At 43.8% G+C, this 18907-nt stretch overlaps 1 pseudogene; it reads left to right on the top strand.

Moving 5' to 3' along the window:
• Positions 1 to 8964: 8964 nt before the first annotated feature.
• LOC149463720 (uncharacterized) lies at positions 8965 to 9709 on the top strand (annotated as a pseudogene).
• The last annotated feature ends 9198 nt before the right edge of the window (positions 9710 to 18907 follow it).

Here is an 18907-nt window from a genome sequence, read left to right as displayed (position 1 = left end):
AGGGGGATGAGTGGAAAACAGCATTCCGCACTAAATTCGGGCATTTTGAATACTTGCTCATGCCCTTCGGCCTATGCAACGCGCCCGCCACTTTCCAACACTTCATTAATGATGTATTTAGGGACTATCTGGACATCTTTGTTGTCGTATACCTAGACGACATCTTGATCTTTTCCCCATCCTTAGAGGTCCATAGGGGGCATGTGAGGTACGTTTTGGAACGACTCCGCCAACACGGTCTATATGCTAAGGCAGACAAGTGCTGCTTTGAGCAGCATAGCATTTCCTTTTTGGGTCTGACCATTTCCACTACAGGTATAGCCATGGATCCCCAAAAGGTGTCAGCTATCTTAGATTGGCCTATACCCACTGACAAGAAGGCGGTCCAACGGTTCATAGGCTTCGCAAACTTCTATAGAAAGTTCATTAAGAACTTTTCAGGTTTAGTTTCCCCGATTACTCAGTTAACCAGACAGGGGGTCTGTTTCCAGTGGACACCAGAAGCGCAGGAAGCGTTTACCACTTTAAAGAGGTTATCCACTGAGGCCCCTATCCTGAGCCATCCTGACTCATCTATGCCCTATATCCTGGAGGTGGATGCGTCTGAAAACGCAGTGGGGGCGATTTTGTCGCAGAGGAAAGGCGTTAAAGAGCTCATGCACCCAGTGGCCTTTTTCTCTAGAAAACTGACTTCCGCAGAAAGGAATTACGATATTGGGGACCGGGAGCTTCTAGCAATCAAGGTGGCACTAGAGGAATGGAGGTATTTATTAGAAGGGGCAGTACACCCAATATTGATATTCACAGATCACAAAAACCTGGAATATTTGAGGACAGCAAAGCGCTTGAGACCACGTCAGGCTAGGTGGGCACTTTTTTTTTCGCGATTTGCTTTTCACATTACCTATAGACCAGGATCAAAGAATACTAAGCCCGACGCGCTTTCCCGTATGTTCGGGGACCCTGAAGAGACGCCCCGACCCGACACAATCTTGTCCTCAGGGAACTTTTTGATCCTACAATCTGAGCTCCGCTCCAGACTGCAGACCGCATCCATAGGCATGCCAGGCACACCCGGTATTTCCTTAGTGAATCGGGAGGGGCTTCTTTGGAAAGAAGGCCAGATTGTAGTTCCCGAGGAGACCCGTACCTTGGTACTTGGATACTGCCACGACCACCCGTTAGCGGGACATTTTGGAATATGCAAGACCCTGGAACTATTGCAACGCACCTTTTGGTGGCCCACTATGGCCAGGGATTGCGAGAAATATGTTAAGACTTGCACCGTGTGCCAGAGGAATAAAACTACCAGAAACAAGGCCTGGGGCCTATTACGCCCACTACCAATACCTGACAGACCTTGGAGCATGATCTCCGTTGACTTTATTGTAGAGCTTCCCCCCTCCCAGGAACACACAGCAATCTTTGTGATTGTAGACCGGTTGTCCAAGATGGCTCATTTTGTACCCTTAAAGGACACACCGACAGCCCATGAGACCGCACAGGTTTTTATCAGGGAGGTGGTAAGACTCCACGGAATCCCCAAGGATATTGTGTCAGATAGGGGGGTTCAGTTTACGTCTAGATTTTGGAAAGCTCTATGTGAGACGCTTGGGATTAAACTGTCATTGTCCTCTGCATATCACCCACAAACAAACGGCCAGACAGAACGAACGAATCAGACACTTGAACAGTACCTCAGATGCTACACTACCTTCCTCCAAGACGACTGGTTGACCCTCCTGCCGCTAGCGGAGTTCGCCTATAATAACGCGAGTCATTCTGCTACAGGCCAGGCTCCTTTTTTCGCAAATTATGGGTTCCACCCCACTTTTTTGCCGGATTTGATTCCGGAAGTCACGGTTCCGGCCACGCAGGACATGCTGAGCTTTTTATCCTCTAATAGCAAATTGCTCCAAGAAGCGATGGCAAAGGCCCAGGAGAGCAATAAGAGGGCTTTTGATAAAAAGAGAAGAGGGGAGTTGAGTTTGCGGCCGGAGGACCAGGTTTGGTTGTCCACCACAAATTTAAAGATGTCCTGCCCATCGAAGAAATTGGCTCCCAAATTCCTGGGTCCATTTCGGGTCAAACGCAGGATCAATGAGGTAGCATACGAGCTCGCTCTGCCTGAATCTATGAAGATTCATCCGGTCTTCCACGTATCCCTACTGAAACCAGCAACTCCAGACCCCTTCCCGGACCGAAGGTCTAAACCACCGGAGGCAGTAAACGTGGATGGGGAGGAGGAATTTGAAGTTGAGGTTATCCTGGATTGTAGGAAAAGGGGAGGCCAGACTCAGTTTCTGGTGAAATGGAAAGGGTATGGGGCGGAAGAAAATTCGTGGGAGCCGGCCCAAAATGTGCACGCCCCAAGACTTGTGCAGAGATTTTTTTGGAACCAGGCATTAGGAAGGGGTCGGTTGGGCATCCGGAGGCTGCCCATAGGAGGGGGGCAATGTCAGGGATCCCGGCCGCTCAGCGTCGCGCGCATGCGCAGATCGCCGACTCTTCCTGGCCGGCGAATACAGAGATCGCGGCGGCGGCCGCGCATGCGCAGTAGCGATCGCGGCCACACCAATGGAAACTCAGGGCGCCCTATTTAAATCTGCCCTGTGCATTTCCAAAGTGCCGCAAGGTCTTGTTCCTGTTCCTGTGTTCCTGCTAGTACGTTTCCTTGTTGCCAAACTCTGCCTGTTCTGATTACACTGACCCTCTCCTGCTCTGACCCCGGCTCGTTCCTGACCATCCCTCTGACTGACTCTCTGTACCACGCTGCCCGCTACCTGCTGAACCTGGCTTGTGACCCCGACCATCCTCCGCTTGCTCCCTCTGTACCACGCTGCCCGCACGATACCGACCCGGCTAGTCTGACCTCGCTCACTCCTAGCAGTCGTCCATCCATCCCGCTCGGATCGGGATCTGTCATCCCATCCATCCTGCTCGGATCAGGGTCTGTCATCCCCTTCACAGCAGACTCATCCCGGGCACATACCCTCAGCGGGACCCCTCTGCCACCGCCGGGGGTGCCCAGGGACGCGACCTGGTTCCAGTCTTGCACCAAGTCCATCCCCACCATCAGGGGCTCTGGTGAAAAGGCAGACTGGGACTTAGACTCCGCGTCCTGGGAAACCCCGTGCCGTGGACCACTAGAGATCCCGCTGGGCGGAGCCTGACACTAAGTGACATATCAGCATGGATGTCACTCCACTTCCTCAAACTAAATCTTTCCAAAACAGAGCACAAACTATTCCCTCCAGCCCGTGCCCCCTCCCCTAACTTCTTCATCAAGATCAATAATACAAACATCAGTCCCTCCCCACATGCCAGGGTACTTGGTGTAATCCTAGACTCCCATCTGTCACTCAGCCTCCAATCACTGTCCAAATCTTGTAGACTTCAACTCTGCAACATCTCCAAGATATGCCCATTTTTAACCTTATAACCACTAAGCAACTTATTCACTCCTTTGTTATCTCTCACCTTGAATATTGTAACTCCCTTCTCATTGGCCTACCTAATCGCAGGCTATCCCCTCTTCAGTCTATCATGAATGCTGCTGCCAGAATCATCCACCTTACTAACCGTTCCATATCTGCCATCCCTCTCTGCCAATTCCTCCACTGGCTTCCCATTACTTAACGAATAAAATTTGAAACATTAACAATAACATATAAAGCCATTTATAACTCTGCCCCAAATTATATCACCAATCTTGTCTCCAAATATCACACAAACCGTCCTCTCCGCTCCTCCCACTACTTCCTGCTCTCTAGCTCTCTTGTCTCCTCCTCCCATGCTCATCTCCAGGACTTTTTGAAAGCCTCCCTATCTTCTGGAACTCTCTACCCCAATCTATCTGACTATCACCTACTCTCCCCACTTTTAGGCGATCTCTGAAAACCTCTCTCTTTAGGGAAGCCTATCCTGCCTTCAGCTAATAACAAAATCTTCTATTCCTCCTATCAGTTCATCCCCCACAGTTATTACCTTTTTTACCACCAGTCCCTCCCTCTTAGATTGTAAGCTCCAAGGCGGAGGGTCCTCCTAACCCTCTTGTATTGAACTATATTGTCTCCCTTGATATTGTAAAGTGCTGAAAAAACTGTTGGCGCTATATAAATCCTGTTTTATAATAATATTATTATTAATAATAATATGCCTCCGTGCACATGCCAGCTCCTCTGGCAAATGTAGTCCCCTACACTGAGTTGCAGGACACTTCCACCTTGTGTTTCTTTTAACATCCTGCAGTCTGAATAATAGCAGGGTGTCACATCTCTTTTCGGACCATTCTCTGTAAACCATATAGATGGCTGTTCATGAAAATCCAAGTAGATCAGCAGTTTTTGAAATACTCAGACCAGCCCTTCTGGCACCAACAACCGTGACATGTTCAAAGTCACTTAAATTCCCTTTCTTTCCCATTCTGATGCTCAGTTTGAACTTCAGCAAGTTGTCTTCACCACTTCTAGATGACTAAATGCATTGAGTTGCTGCAATGTGATTGACTGATTAGCAAATTGTGTTACCTAGCAATTGAACAGGTATACCTAATAAAGTGGCCAGTGAGTGTACATTCCTAGAGGGGATTTTTTTTTCCTCAAGAAAAGTGGAGTTGCTCTTTCACCACTTCCCATCTGTGGGATGTCATATGACATCCTAAACTTTGAGTAGTGGTACCGGGATGATGCTACAGGCATCTTTCCAGTACTTTTTTTTATGCCGACGATACTGTTTAATTGTAAAAGCAATCCCGCTCCTTCCCGGGCTCTCTTAGCCAGCAGTTCCAGTGTGTGTGTGTATATATATATATATATATATATATATATATATATATACACACACATATATATATACATATATATATATATATATATATATATATATACATAGTGAGGAACAGAAGTATTTGAACACCCTGCGATTTTGTAAGTTCTCCCACTTAGAAATCATGCAGGGGTCTGAAATTCACATTGTAGGTGTATTCCCACTCTGAGAGACAGAATTAAAAAAAAAATTCAGGAAATCACGTTGTATGATTTTTAAAGAATTTATTTGTCTTGCACTGCTGAACATAAGTATTTGAACACCTGAGAAAATCAGTGTTAATATTTGGTACAGAAGCCTTTGTTTGCAATTACAGAGGTCAAACGTTTACTGTAGTTCTTGACCAGGTTTGCACACACTGCAACAGGGATTTTGGCCCACTCCTCCACACAGATCTCCGCTAGATCTGTCAGGTTTCAGGGCTGTTGCTGAGCAACACGGAGTTTCGGCTACCTCCAAAGATGTTCTATTGGATTTAGGTCTGGAGACTGGCTAGGCCACTCCAGAACCTTGATATGCTTCTTATGGAGCCCCTCCTTGGTTATCCTGGCTGTGTGCTTCAGGTCGTTGTCATGTTGGAAGACCCAGCCACAACCCATCTACAATGCTCTGACTGAGGGAAGGAGGTTGTTGCTCAAAATCTCACAATACATGGCCCCATTCATCCTCTCCTTAATACAGTGCAGTCGTCCTGTCCCCTTCGCAGAAAAGCACCCCCAAATCATGATGTTACCACCCCCATGCTTCACAGTAGGGATGGTGTTCTTGGGATGCAACTCATTCTTCTTTTTCCTCATAACACGACGAGTGAAGTTTAGACCGAAAAGTTCTACTTTGGTCTCATCTGACCACATAACTTTCTCCCATGCCTCCTCTGGATCATCCAGATGGTCATTGGCAAACTTCAGACGGGCCTGGACATATGATGACTTGAGCAGGGGAACTTTCCGTGCAATGCATGATTTAAAACCATGATGGCGTAGTGTTCTACCAACAGTGACCTTTGAAACTGTGGTCCCAGCTCTCTTCATGTCATTGACCAACTCCTCCCTTGTAGTTCTGGGCTGATTCCTCACCTTTCTTATCATCAGTGATACCCCACGAGGTGAGATCTTGCATGGAGCCCCAGTCCGAAGGAGACCGACAGTCGTCTTTAGCCTCTTCCATTTTCTAACAATTGCTCCAACAGTTGATGTATTTTCACCAAGCTGCTTGGCAATTGTCCCGTAGCCCTTTCCAGCCTTGTGGAGGTCCACAATTTTGTCTCTGGTGTCTTTTGGCAGCTCTTTAGTCTTGCCCATGGTAGTAGTTGGCGCCTGACTGACTGTGGGGTGGACAGGTGTCTTTAAAGAGCTCAGACAGGTGCTACTAAGTTAGATTAATGAGTGGAGTAGAGGTGGACTTTTTAAAGGCACAGTAACAGGTCTTTGAGAGCCAGAATTCTTGCTGTTTCTTAGGTGTTCAAATACTTATGTTTAGCAGTGCAAGACAAATAAATTCTTTAAAAATCATACAATGTGATTTCCTGAATTTTTTTTTAATTCTGTCTCTCAGAGTGGGAATGCACCTACAATGTGAATTTCAGATTCCTCCATGATTTCTAAGTGGGAGAACTTGCAAAATCGTAGGGTGTTCAAATACTTCTGTTCCTCACTGTATATACACATACACATAGAAGAAAAAAATGGAAGCACTACATGATTTGCAGGTTTGAACGTGATGGCATGTTTCACCTTGAAAGTGGAAGTAATGTAACATTCTTTTGCTTTCGCTGTGTGAGGAGACACCTAGCTAACAGATGGGAAGCCTCAATTTCATCTTTCATTGCATGCGCTGCTAGTAACAAGGAATAATGTTGTGAGATACATTATCAAAGGTTATGCCAACATATACAGTTTCCAGTAAAAAGCAGTTTGATATGCATCAGCTTGGTTGACATGGTCAGCTGGCTGAAAGAGACCAAAGAACATTGCGTAGGATTGTGACGTGCAATAAGAAAACAACTGCTGCAAAAGTGAATACAATGCTCAATCTCAGTACCAAGTATTAATTTTCCTTACTGTTTGGAATGACAATATAAATATATGTTTAAAGTTAAGGGACATGTCTAAGCAGGTACCACAATTTCTAATGAGTGAATAGAAGTTGTTTGAATGCAGAATTTTTTTGTTTTTTTTCTGTGTGACCTGTGGTCCTAGGACAAGTGGTCCTCAGTGGATAGCCACAGTGAATATATGACCTGTTGTGTGTTCTTTGGGGTAGAAAGTTGAGTCAGAGACTAGCCTATTGCCATTCAGAGAGAGGACGCCCCTCTGAGCATAGAACAGTGAGATAAGAGATATATCCTTCTGCTGGTACACAGCCGTGGAGTTAAAAATTGAAACTCTATGTGCCGGAGTTACGCATATTGTCATATCTAAGCAGAATAACGAAAAATGGGAAATAGCCTAAATAAAAAAGTTTTACCGGTAATGAAAAATTGTGGGCAAACAAAAGAAAAAGCTATATATTTACTAAAAATTGCAAAAGCTGCAGGGTTAATTTCTAAACTGCAACCAAGCGCCCCCATTGTTAAAATGTCTGATTGTGGGGGAATTGAATGCCTAGCACCATGGGAAGAGGTATCCAGGAAAAATTAAAAACCCTTGGAACCATTCTGAAAAAGCTGCATTACAGCTAAAGGAGGAAGAGGAGTTACAAAATGAAAGGGGAAATGCCAGGACCCTCTTAAATGCGCAGCACCCCCATAGCACTAGAGGATCCCCAAAGAATAACCCATAGAACTTCTCAGGGGCAGTGAAGGCTAAAGAACTAAACGTAGGCATAGTACTGGAACATTATTCCAGCAGGATGAGGAAGCTTGGGAATTCACTGCCCCAAAGCCCGAAACAAGCCTAGCTAAATTTACAAAAATAGATAAAATAAAACCTCCTTTTATGAATCTAACCTCCCCAGCAGTCACTAGATCACACGCCAGGGAGCAAATAAAACGCACAGAGGCAGACATGCAAAGGAACAGGGAGTATTATAGTTCCAAATGGCGGGATCCTCCCCCTAGAGCAGATGCCATTAAGGGAGGTTGCTCTACCAGGGCCAGAACCAGATGGGGAAGAATATAGAGCAAGGATTGGGACGGTATATGTCCCTTGGAAGCCTCACGAGATTAGAGTAATGACTGCAGAATTGACTAATATTTAAAAGTGCCCAAAGAAATGGTATAAACTAATACTATGGCTACAAAAAACCCAACAAGTCACTTATAGAGATATGTGGATACTGATTGACTGTGCAATGCCAGATAAATATGTGGATGTTTGGAAAGTGTTTGCTAAGACTAAAGGAGCATGTGAACAAGGGATAATAAAACGGGAAGAAAATAAAGAAGATGTCTATGAGGAAACAGTTGAAAGATTGAATGAAATTCTGAAAGACTGGCTGTCTACTACGTTTGATAAGGGCCAGGATACGCGAATGTTGATGGATGTAGTTCAGAAAAAGGGTGAGCATGTTTTAGAATACTGGAGTAGATTTAAAGATGCTATTTCAGAAACATTGGATGGTTCATGATGATATTGATATGCAACAGCCTAAATTGGTGAATGTTCTGGTGGGTGGACTGCTGCATGAAGTAAGGGAAGAAATTGAATTACGAACAGTGGGGTGGTGGAAAAGACCTGCTCCAGAGTTAGTTGAAATTGCTCAGCTTGCATATGAAATATTGCAGAAGCGAAAAGAGAAAATAGAGAAAAAGGAAAAACCAATAGTGGAAGAGAAAAACAATAGAAAACCAGAACCCATGAGTGTACCGGCCTTGCCATGGCTCGACAGAATGGATGTGTCGGATCATCAATAGACACTGGTGGCCTCCTGAATTTTTTTCTTATGCTGCTACATTGATAAGTGAATGTGCTACATGCCAGACTCATAACATTGGAAAGCCAGTGCATACCCCTATGAAACACATTCTGCATACTGAAGAGCCATTTCAGATTGCACAAATTGACTTTTCAGATATGCCACCTATTGGTCATTTTAAATACCTTCTAGTATGCGTAGACCAGTTTTCAGGGTGGATCGAGGCCTGTCCCACAGCCATAAATGATGCAAAAAACAGTAGTGAAATGTCTTACCTGGGAAATGATCCCTAGATTTGGGATAGGTGAAATTATCTCTTCTGATAGAGGGACACATTTTGACAATAAACTCATGGCAGAGGTGGTGGGTATTTTAGGACTTAAACAACAGTTACATACCCCATATAAACTGCAGGCCAGTGAATTAGTGGAGCGCAGTAACCAAACTCTGAAAAGGTACTTGGCTAAACTAACAGCCAATGGAGAACGCTCAAGGGTAGAGGCACTATCAATAGCTTTAACAGCCATCAGAACTACTCCCAAGGAAAAACATAGACTGTCCCCATTCAACATACTGTTTGGGAGACCACCTACGAGAATACCTATGCAGCCAGAGGTAGTGACTTTGTTAAGTGGTCAAGATGCCATGATAGACTATGTGCAGAAATTGGTAAACATGTTTTGAGACGTTTTCCAGTATCAAAGCAGGACAACCCATAAATACAAGTGAAAGGGCACATGGTCTGAATTCTGGAGTTTGGGTGTACATCAAGAATCAAACACCACTAACCACTTTATCTCCTAAGTGGAAGGGACTGTTCCAAATCATTCTTGTGTCTCCCACGGCAGTAAAGCTAAAAGACTACAAGTATTGGGTGCATGGTTCACATTGTAAGAAAGCTGTAGCTCCGGAGGATAGTAAGACCTGGACCTCAGTCAGCAAGTATTGTTCTGTACCTTTGCCTTCCAGATCATCTCCACTGACACATGCTCGGGCCAAGAGACAACATGAATCTTCTGGGACCTAAGCCTGATGTGGGTCTCTGGAGTGTTATTCTCTGTAGTGGGACGCTGTTATGGATCACGATAATGGTGTATCACTGGACCCCTGATAAAGACAAGGGTAAAGTATATGGTGTCTTTTTGATTAATACCACCATATTGGAAGAGGTCAGTACAACCATCTTGGAAGAAACTGCACACCTTGAATCCAGCCCTGAGCAAAGGTTAAGGAGAGAGATACAGACATATCATGCCCAATTTTCTGAACCCTTTCATAACTCTTTTATATCCATGCATTTACATGCTGCAAAAAAACTGAACATTAGCTAATGTTGGATATGTACACATGCACCCATCTCACATCAAACCATACCATTGCTAGGTGTTCCCAGTAGTTTGCAAGACATAGAGAACAATGCACATTTTGGTGGTGTCAGCCTTACTCTAACTGATCGCTCCATTTCCTTCTGTTATTTACTAATTTTCCTATGGAACCGCTAGCAGTGTGTATTAACTTTACAAGGATCTACTCACCGGAGTTAATTGTACACGGGTTTCAAACCACTACTCGGAATGTAGGTAATTCTAACTGTATCGCCAAAGCTGACATACAATACTGGTTTGATGGCATAGACATGGTCTGGAGTACTGACAAATATCACAAACTAGATGACCTGACATGGTGACAAGGCTCAAGACAAAATAACATGAAACTCTTAATGTGCTTGCAAAGCTATAACTTTAAAAAGGCCTGCTCTGCTCCTCCCGGATATTACTTTATATGTGGGAAAAAGGTTTATACATGGATTCCATTAAATGTCATGGGTATTTGTTATTTTGGTAGAGTTATGCCTGCCACTTGGTACATGGGAGATGATGAGTTTAAAGAAACACAGATGCATAGGATACCTAAACACCTCATGCATAAACAAGACCTGCTTACTCAGCCAGACACTGGCAAAACAGAGGATTCTGAGACCAAAGATGGTGATAAGGCAGATATTGATGGTGATAAGACAGATATTGTATCACATGATCAGAAATGTAAACCTCTGTTTGCTATACCATGGGTGAACAGATGTTGTCTTAAGAAATCTTTCAGTTTTATCATTGATTTGGCATATCTGATGGATAACATCACTGCATGGAATTTTGTACCTAGTCGGATTTATCGTTGCTATAATCCTTATAATCAAAAATGTGTACCGGTTCTTCTGAAATGTTGTATGAAAATAGTTACAAAGGTGTGTACTAATACTAGTTCTTTTGAGCCCCAAAGGTAACGTGTGATGCCTGCTTATGAGATGGTATCTCGCATTCCTGAAATTCACCCTAAAGATACAGAGGAGGTCAAATACCAAAGAATTTGAACAACAGGAGGGACTGTAAAGATGAGAAACAGAATGGAGTTAGACCAACATATCATCCCTATGTAAGAGAGTCATCCTATCATCCTTATGTAAGTCTGTTTTTCCGTACTTGTTTTTCTGTTCTTGAATTCTTTTGTTATTATATAACCTTGTAACATATCTTGTATCTTGTTGTTGGGACAGCTGTGGTTTATCTTCTACAAAGATAATTGGTGGAACACTGACCATTTCTCGGAAATCATTATTTTTCTAATCATAAAAAGTCCCTTTTGCATAATCACAATTTGAGTTATTATGACATGTAACCTTTATCATATCCAAAAGGTCAATATGACCCAGGTTTGTGCTGAGACAGCCAGTAAGGAAGTTCTCGTGATTTGGACTTATGCCCTACATAAAGCCTATAAAACACCCACCTTTGTAATCATCTTTTGTCACATTGTTTTCTGCATGCCTTGTGACCCAATATACATTGTAATTCTCCAGTAAACTTATATCAGACAAATGCAACAGAATTGGTGTTGACGTCCTTCATTGAAAAGGTGTACTTAACATCTGCAATGAAAGCTTCTTATCTGCCTGATAGCAAGCTTTTAAATACTACACTGTACACTCAGCGTGCACAGCATAGTGTACAATCTTGGGATATCGTCAAATGCCAAGAAGAATTAACATCATTCCAGACTGAACTATTAAGTAGACCAAAAACACAGAACCTGGAACAATAGTTAGAGATGTCAATGGTGGCAAGGGAGCTCACAGAGATTGTTTTTCTAAAGGAGAGGAAATTGCAGCAGACTTTACTTCAGCATTAAGTGTTGGTGAAGATGATTTTCAAGATGTTTCACTTAGTTGCCAGAGTAGGAGTGGAGCAGTGACATAGAGAAAGAAAGTGAGTATGCACTGCTTTGCAGGAAGCAGTCAATACTCTTAAAACTAACCTCCAGGGATGGGTAACATGAGATGCTGGTAAGAGTTCTAGACAATCTTAAACAGAACATTCTAAAACCTACTCTACGTAAAGATTTTATGGTTTCTAACTATCCGGATCCTCCTGGGTCTTTTAGGTCAATTCAGGATTCATATAGTCTACTAATTTTACTCTGACAAACTTTGTTTAAAAGACTAGTATTAACATAGGAGGATCAGCAAGGCATAAACATTTTACAGTACTACTGAGCAGGATGCAGAATCTACATATACAATGAGGAGATATGGTTGTTAATGCATGTAAGTAAACACAATACACAGAATCTAGTTTGACTGGTTTGCATTAGGGTAAAACATGTTTAGGTTAAGGCTCAGTACCCATCTGCAGTGGCTCCTTCCTCTTCTCCCTGCTCTCACAGGCTTGGCTGAGATCAGTGGAAGACATCGGTTCCTGTTGCTGTCAGTCAAATCCTGTGATGAGGGAGTGGGGACCGGGCCTCACCTTGCTGTCCGTTGCAATGGGCACAGACATGGGGGCTTGGGATCGAGCATGAAGGTGTACCACAATAGGAAATGGCTCACTATGGTGACACACCAAGAAGAGGAGATGGAAAGCACCAGCGAGGGACCAAACAAGAAGAGGTTCAGGGTCACAGAGCAGGTAAGTATAAACCTGGTTGTTATTTAAAAAATAAAATTGTAGACTTTACAATCACTTTAAGGCATGCTCATAAAATTTTTGTCACCAAACAGACCTATTTTATCTGTATATTGTAAGAAAACATAAAAACAGCTACCACACGGGGGCGTGGCTTCAGCATGAGAGCATGAGGATATGTGGAACTTGAGCTCGAGGCAACTCTCTTCTACAACAGCATCTGCAGCGACCCACAGAGGGTGTTTCTCCCTCCCCTCAATGCCAACCAAGCAACAACAGTCCCTCCAACCTAAGCAGAACCCTCAGCATTGCTCCAGCTCTATAATTCTCAGAGGACTGCTAGGGACTGGCTGAGTCTTACAAGGTGGCGCCGGCTGGTGACCCTTCCACCTCATACTCAGTTTCTCTGATACCTTCTCTGCTGTTGGTGTCCTCGTCAATGCCTACCCCCACCTCCCCATGCTTTTCAGGAAGGTATGACAAGGGCTCTGATATGGAAAATGTGTTGGGGGATCGTGATATCCGCACCTACATTTGGTCTCTCCCGACAAAAAAAAATTTGTAGCAGTTCGCCACATGGGTTAAGAAGGCAGGATATTGAGAACCTACAGGCTGAGACTACATACCTTGGGGTAGAACTGAGTCATTAGCAACCTGGGCGGAAAAAATACTTTCTTCCCTACAGGCCCTGAAGGAGAAATGCTCCACACAAGATAAACGGATTGACTCCTTATTTGACCAGCTGGACGACTAGGAAAATAGGAGCCACAGGGCCAATTTTCAGATCAGAGGCTTGCCAGAGGCTACCTCATCTAGGGAATAGTCCCAACCCTACAAGGCCTTTTCAAGAAAATCCTAGGTCATGACGCCCCACTGCATTTTGAGATTGATCGTCCCCACAGGGCGCTTAGACCACCATCAGATGACCCCGACAAGCCCAGGGACATAATTTTCAAGTTACATAAATATTATGTAAAGGAATATACCATGGTCCACATTCAAGGGATTCCTAACTTGGACCTTGCTGGAGCTAAACTGTCATTGTACTCTTTTTAATTTTCTGCTGCACTCTCATGCAAAGGAGGGCACTGAATCACTCTGAGATGCTGAACTTCCTTATCTCTGGGGATTTCCCTTCAGCCTCTCCATTAACAGGGATGGTAAACAGACCACTCTGCATGATAAAGATAACCTGCCTCACTTTTTGCCTCCAGTGGGCATCCCGGCCTGGAGTTTCTCAGCAGAAATTCCTATCCCTGCTCATCCACATCCGTGGAAACCTGCCCATCGGAGGGGACAAAACCAACCCAGATCTGGATCTTCCTGTCAGGCCTCCCAAAGCGCTCCATCCTCTAGGGCTACTTGAACAGCCCCTTTTCTCACCTGACTGGTGCCCCTCTTCCTCTCTGGTGACAATCCCACTGATTGATGGCCATGGTCCCATTGACTGAACTACTTTTTGTCTCTTCATTGCTGTTAGATACCTCCTGGTGCCTTCAGTCCCAACTTTCCCTTCTCTTTCCTTCTTCCCTTTGTCTCCCTTTTTTTCTCCTTGCCTACCCACCTGTCTTCTGCCCTTCCCATTCCCTCTCTCCTCTTCACCACTTACTCTACCCCCCTCATTTTCCCTCTCCCTCCCTCCTGATTTGGGGGGGGGGGGGTTATTTAATGTGTGACATGATCCTCATTTAGATACCTCCACAGGCTGCCCCTCACATTCCTTTGCCTTTCTAAGACACTTCCAGAAAACCTTGCATGCTCATCATCTGATGGATTGCTAGAGAGTTCTCCACCCCACCTACTACACGGCTACCCACAATGTGTGTACACCTGCATTGACTTTGCTGGTAATGGATCAAGTCTTTTTAGATACTCTCTCTGGTGCGTCCATTGGCTCCCTCAAGCCCCATCTCTATCCCTGACTCCCCTGTCCCCAGATGCTATACAATGGACCTGGCACCTAAATTAGAATTTGTTAATTGATGCGGTGGTACTCCAATTGGTCTTGCACTACTTCAGTGAAAACACGCCAGAGGAGGTAGGGGCTACCTCCATTTGGGAGGCTCACAAGGCAGTGGTTAGGGGCGAACTTATCTCTCAAAGCACCCGCTTGAAGTGGAAGTGCAACGGGGAGCTTCAGTCCTTTGTCACCTAGATCCACCAGGAGAAACTGAGACATAAATGTCGTACTACTCCTGACGCTATGGTCAATATTCAATCTCTCCGTGAGGAACTATCTAAATTCTTGTAGGCAAGTATCCGAGCTCGCCTGCGACATATCTCCCACACATTTATTATTTTGGAATAAAATCAGGAAGCTGGTGGCTAGAGCTCTGGAACGCCAGCAAACATTCACACATGTATACAGGTTACAATCAACCTCAGGCGCCACGGTCTTGCATCCTTCTAAAATCGCAGAAGCATTTTAGGACAATTATGCCCAACTTTATAATTTTACAGACACACAGAAGGCGTCACACATCCTCCAATATTTGGAGGAAGCACAGTTCCCAAGACTCACTCCTCAGGTTTCAAGCTTGATGCATCTATTACATTGGCTGAACTTGCAGCAGTTGTTAAAAAATCCCCTAAGGACCAGAGTCTGGACCCAGATGGTTTTACCAATGCCATTATGTCAAATTCTTATCTCTGCTTTCCACCCCCATGTGCTCCTACTATGCCTTGACCACAGGCACTAGCACACCCAGGGAAACTTTATTGGACTATGTCACTGTCCTCCCAAAGGAAGAGAAAGACCATACCCTTCCCAATAACTACAGACCAATCTTCCTCCTGAAAACTGACATTAAGATTCTGGCCAGGATTTTGGCAAATCGCCTGAAACCTGTCCTGCTGACAGTGATCCACCCTGATCAGATGGGTTTCATCACTGGTTGGGAGGCCAGGGACAATTCCATTAGGTCCATCCAGATCATTCATTGGGAATAAATAGGTGCCGACCATCCACCCTGTCTACTGCTTTCCACCGACGCCGAAATGGCAATCGCCAGGGTGGACTGGACATACCTCCACATAGAAATTCTGAAGGACCCTCTGCACACTGGTGTATATACCCTTTCAAGCAGACTATGCAATAAATAGGGATATTTAGTTTGCATAGGCAGAGCAGAGTAGGACTGGCCATAGAGGGATTACTTTGACGCAGTTGGCCAGCTTAAGCATGTATTGCAATATGTGTGAACTAAATTTCCCTATTTATTGCATAGTCTGCTTGAAAGGGTATATAACAGTGTGCAGAGGGTCCTTCAGAATTTCTAATGTTAATATGTGGTTACACTCCTTTAGCACCTGATGGATAAATGCATGCACTAGCTGTTGGGATTTGAGCACAGGTATCTCTTGTTTGTTATACCTCCACATAGTTCTCAACAGGCTTGTTCTATGTGACCGACCCCTTGATATCCATCCCCAACATCAAGGTTGAACTACAGGGGTTTCATCAACTGTCTAACTTCAGAATAAACTATAGCAAATCTGATATACTGCCTCTTTTTATTCTTTATGGCATGCAAACACAGTTACAAGCTTCATTCTCACTTACTTGGTGCCAGAACTCCTTAAAATACTTGGGTATCCACCTTTCGGCTTATTGTTCTCAACCACATTCCTGTAATTATGCCCCATCGCTTAATGCTATATGAAAAGACCTTACCACTTGGGACTGTGCCTCATTCTCCTGGATGGGCCTCGTAAATATATTGAAAATGAACATCCTGGCTAGGATTCTCTTTTATCTACAACTTATACCAATATCTTTACCCAGGTCCTTCTCCTCAAACCTCAATAGTCTTTTCATATGCTTTGTCTGGAATAAACTCCGTCCTCATCTGGCACTTCACATTTTGAAGCTCCCAAATGACTGGGTGGTCTGAATATTCCAGCCATTCGCTGCTATTATGAGGCCATGGCACTACAAAAGATATTAGATTGGCACCATCATGTTAAGGATAAACTCTGGGTTCCTCTGGAGAAGTTTTTGGCCAGCCAAAACTTGTCTCATGTTCCATGGCTATCCTGCTCATTCAGAGAGCTTGCTGCATCCACCTCTCCCACTACCACCCATGCCTTGACTCTCAGGGATGTGTTAAATAGAAAAGGGCATTTGTCACTCCGGTCTCCCCTCTCACCCCTTTATGGGGTTTCCCCTGGTTTGGACCAGAACAACAACTCTCCTTTTTCAGGTTGTGGGCAGTGGATGGTGAGATGCAAAGTGGTTGGTTTGTGGAGGAACATGGTCTCCTTTCCTTGGACGTGCTATGGAAGCAGTATAGGCATTTACCAATGGATAGTTGGCGCTATAGACAGCTCCATAATTTTGTTCATAACCAGTCCCACAAAATTCACCCTCCTTCTACCATGATGAAATTTTAAAAACTTTGCATTGGGAACGCCCTAGTCCTTCATTCCCTTTCGATGTTGTACAAACTGCTCCAGTTGGAGGATCCAGCTGGGAAACCTTTGTTCATATAGGAAAGAGACCTGCAGCATCATTTTTCAGACATTCAACTTGACCACTTATACTGCTCAAGTCATACCAGCTCAGTTGATACAAAAATGCAGGAAAATAGCTTAAAACTGCTCACTTGCTGGTATTGAGTCCCTTATAAACTAGCTAAGATTGTGACCATCATGATACCTTCCTCCACATTTGGTGGGAGTGCTCCAAGCTACATCTCTTTTGGCAAGAGTAGAGCTCAAATTAAAACAATTCTTGACACTGATGTTCCTGATTCCCCCCTGCATTTCTTGCTTCATGTGCCATCCATTCCTCACAGCCACTACAGGAAAAGTGTTCTCCCACACCTTTTGAACACAGCACACTGCCTTTTCCAAATGTATTGGAAAAAGTATCAGGTTCCTTATCGAGCTGAGTGGATCAAGCTGGTGAATAATGTGATAGAGTGATGGAGGCAGAGTGGATGGCCACATGCAAGGACCAATCACTACATCTCAGGGACCTTTCAAACCCCCCCCACGGCCTTCCTGATCCTGAGGAGCAGGGTGTTGCGACCTCACAAGACTACTCACTCCCAGAGTACTTTCTCATATGCTCCCATGTACTTGAATCCATATGATATCTGAACCTAAGCTTTTGTATGCTTATGTCTCAATCAAACCTGCAAGTCAGCCTTTATTGTAGATTTTCCTACGTAACAGAGTGTTTTGATTTTTTTTTCTTTTTTCCTTTTTATTTCTATTATTGTTGCTTGTCCTGCTTTTGGCTCCTTGGTACTTTTTGCAGCATAAGCCAAATGATGGCTGAGTGACTATGTTAAGCTCAGCGTTAGCCATGACGTATGATAACACTGTTACCCAAACTTACATGTGTTTTTTTTTCCTGTTTCTGTATAATAAAACTTTTGCTTGAAAATAAAGATTACTTTAAAAAAACAGCTACTACCCTTGTGTATTTCCAACAGAATAGCATTTATTCCACTCTACCTTATTATTACTTTTCTAAGAGGTGGCTATTTCTCATTCTAACTTTTAGTGTTAAAAAAACAATATATAATGTATGAATATTTGCTGCAATATGACACTAAGCAGACAGGATTAACTGGTCATGGTTAGTGAGTGATTTGGAAAAATAAACACTGCAAAAGAAATTATAGAGGTATTATTTTAATCCTGCTATGCAGAATTTGTCAACTTTGTCCACCATTACTGATTGATTTTACGGTGTTATATTAGAGTTTCTGAAATTGTCAAGATAATTGATGAATATTTGAACATTCTTGCTTTTGAGCAAAATTGCCATGCATGCATACACGTAAAGGGTCAGTAAGTACAAAGAATGGAACAAATTCATTGTCAGACAATGTTCCGTTATGGTTTTGCCTTTCCTTAACCTAAACTTCCCACACTTCCCTCACCAGACACATCACTGCCTTTATCTTGTGGCCACAGCCTCAGGGGTACAGAAGATTTTCCTAAGTATATAAACAAATGCAAGAGGCTGTGGCCAAGAGATACATGCATATATGTTGCTTGCAAGGAGGAAGGTGAGGTTATACAAGTCAGGGGGTACATTTAACCTTTAATGCCTTTTGTGCATGAAAATGCTTATATACAATATCCCAGTAATTAATATTTACACAGGCAATTTGAAGGCCTCCAGTGGTGCACTGTTATCCCACCTATTCAAAGAAGGAATGCCATTTCACATCATAAGTAGGGATGAGCTGAATGTACCTGGGTTAGGTTTGAGATAGATTCATAGAACATGAGTACAGTTCAGTTGCTGA

Source organism: Staurois parvus, unplaced genomic scaffold (assembly GCF_062004578.1).
Source record: "Staurois parvus isolate SC_StPar_1 unplaced genomic scaffold, SC_StPar_1.0 ptg000153l, whole genome shotgun sequence".
NCBI classification, from domain to species: Eukaryota; Metazoa; Chordata; class Amphibia; order Anura; family Ranidae; genus Staurois; species Staurois parvus.
This window is presented reverse-complemented; position numbering and strand designations above follow the sequence as displayed.